Source organism: Gallinula chloropus (genome assembly GCF_964237585.1).
Source record: "Gallinula chloropus genome assembly, chromosome: 15".
NCBI lineage: Eukaryota > Metazoa > Chordata > Aves > Gruiformes > Rallidae > Gallinula > Gallinula chloropus.
The window spans coordinates 3,619,083-3,622,028 of record NC_140100.1 but is presented as its reverse complement, the minus strand read 5'-3'; positions in this window follow the sequence as shown (position 1 = coordinate 3,622,028).

Below are 2,946 nucleotides of genomic sequence, written 5' to 3'. Positions count from 1 at the left end.
TGCGCTCGGTGATTTGTACAGAGACTCATGCCAAGTGTTCGTGCGCCGCGCTCTCTCCTCGTGGACAGTGTGTGCATGTCTGTCTGTCGTGTCTGTGTGTGCCTAAGAGGTGAGCTGGGACGTGGGAATGGAAGCAGCAGCAGGATAAAGCTCTCTGGGCCGGGGCAGATGCTGGCCACGCTGCAGTCACCTGCCAGCCGCCGCTCCCCCCCAGTCCCCCTCGCATCCATCTGCCAGCCCACCCGCTTCCTGGGCATTCAGGAAGGGACTGGGGTTGGGCTGGGGATCTCTTTCTAGGGCCGGGGCAGGCAGCAGACCCAGCTGTCTCCCCCTTGTTCAGCAGCAGCCAGGAGCATTATGAGGCTTTTTTACTATCAGTAGGAATTGCACCGTGACTAGAGGGGAACGAGCGAACGCCTTCTCCCCATCAAACACCCTGGTAGGAAAAAGTCCTGAGTTCCCTTTCCCCATGCACCTGGAATTCAGCTGTTCAGAGCCCTGGCCTGGGGCACGCAGGGAAGACTTGTTTTCGAGGCAACCATTTCTGTAGTTGCTTACTTAGGTCTGTCCCATCTTTCATGGGGTGTAACGCACCTCCCCGATGAAGGCTTCTCCTCTTCCCTGCAGAAGACAAGAGCTTAGCTGTCTGTGTGAATAAGCCCCCTGCTAACCTGTCTGTTGTACAGAGATTCCTGAATGTTCATCTGTTTGGTAAAGGCTTTGGTTCTCTTACTGCTGCCGTCTCTAGTACTTTCATGGAGAAGAAATCTGATGTACTGCAGCTTATTCTAAGTACCTTCATGTAAGTGTTGATAGCGTTTTTAGACCGCAACAATGCTTTGATATCTTCAAAGTTCCCTGGGGACAGCTCTGTTAACTGAAGAAAGCTGGGGGGGGAATGCTGGAGGCGTTGTCACAGGCGTCAGACCTCTGCCAGCTCTCTTTGGTGGGCTCCTCACCCCTCCGATGGGCTCCTCACCCCTTCGGTCTGTGTCAGGCACTTGGCTTTTAGTTTTCCCTCTTTTTTTTTTTTTAAAGCTGCACCTCTAAGTACAAATTTTAATTTGGATGTGTTTGGCCCTTGGCAATTCTTTGGAAACTCCAGCCGTGGGACACCAGGTGCCTCCTGCACTGAACCTCCCTGCCCTGCCCTAAACAGCCCACTTTAAGATAACCCACCCTTCACCCTCCAGCCAAGCACCAGCTCTCTCAGCAATCGTTTCAGACGCTGCTGCCCCTTGTTTTGCTCGGGGTGTAGCTCCAGGACAACGTTCCTGACAGGCACAGAGACCTTCTACAGCTACTGTGTGTGATTCAGGCAGGCAGGGACCCCGCAGGGTTAGTCTCCATAAAATGAGCAGCCACTGCTTAAAGTGGGTATGTATGGCAAAAGGATTTTAAAATAAACATACTGCAAACACAGCTTTTTTTTTTTCCCCTAAATAGCTCTGTTAGGGAGAAACTAGTCTTTTGGCTGTTGGATTTAAAGTTTATTTAAATTATTTATTGAAAAACTAATTCCTGCAGGAATTATTTACAGGGCACAGGCAGGAACAGACCCCTGCTGCCAGCGCTGCAGGAGCAGGCAGGCGAGCTGGGCTGGCAGCAGCAAGCCAGGGCTGTGGGGGTAATGGCAGTCAGGGTCCGTCCCCCCCCACCCCATGTCCCACCTCAGCAGCAGGGCTCCCCACAGATCCACAGGCACAGCTGCTCCTGCTGGAGCAGCAGCCACCCACTCCTCCACCAAGACTTTCTCTGCAAACTGGAACCCCCTTCACCTTGACCCGCTCTGAAAGGCGGCAGCGCCAGCTACAAGCGCTCTCTGGTTTGCAAGGAGCAGCGGAGCCCAGGGAAGGCTCTGGGAGTTGCTCAGGCACTGTCAAGAAGTGCACAAGAATCCGTAAACCTCGCTGTTCCACGCTGCTTCAGTGAGCTTCGCTGTGCTCCTCTGCCTGCTACTTGTGCTGTGTCTCTCTCTCTCTCTCCCCCCTATGTGAAGCTGCTTCTCTCACAGCCGCCTCCATCCTCATCCCGGGCTGCGTGGCACACGCTTGCTGCAGGGAAAAGGGCAGTGGGATTGTTCTTCCCTAGTCCCAAGCTTGCCAACTCCCAGTGTTTTGGCATCCCAGCTTGGCCTCAGCAGTGCAGCAGCAGCCGCCCCTGTCCTGAGAAGCTAAAGGGAGGCTCCCAGAAGCCCAAAATAAGCAGCAGGGTTCTTAATGCTCCGGTCAGGTCGCTGCTTTCCCTCTTCCTTGCAGGGCTGGAGTGCCTTGCAGTACAAATCATAACTCACTTCTTCAGCGTGGGACCAAAACCAATTCAAAAAGTAATTTAAATATAGGGGGTATGTAAATGCTGCCCTTCGGAGTCAGCATTCCTGGTGGGAGCCAACAGCACAGGCATCGCAGCTGCCTTTGTGGTATTAAACCTGAACTCTCAGCCAGATCCAAGCCGCATCTCTCCAGTCACAAGCTCCCTCTATCCGACTGGTTTCCCAGAGCCCCTACACTGACCTTCCCCCTCAAAAGCTCCTCCTCAGACTGTTACTCGGCATCTTACCGCGGGCCCTCACTGCCACCAAGCGATGAGGAACTAACGGCTCCGCGCATCCCCAGGGCTCAGCGCCACGCACAACTCCTCATCCCTGCTGCTCTCCTTTACAGCTTTTGTTTCATTCCTCTTAATAAATTTTTTTAACAACCTTTGTGGCTACAACGGTGTTTGATTTTCCAACACAAAGTAAAGAGCCTGCGCTACTTACAGCTCTCCAGCCGTTCAGCTCATGCTCCAACCCACCTCCATCCTTCAGCACACGTTCTGAAAGGCTCTGGCTCCTGTTAAAGGGAATACTGAGGTGGTTTAGCCCTGGCTGGAGGCCAGACACCCACCAGTCGCTTTTTTTCAGTTGAGCAGGGGAGAAAACACATATTGAGAGGGTCAGGAGTT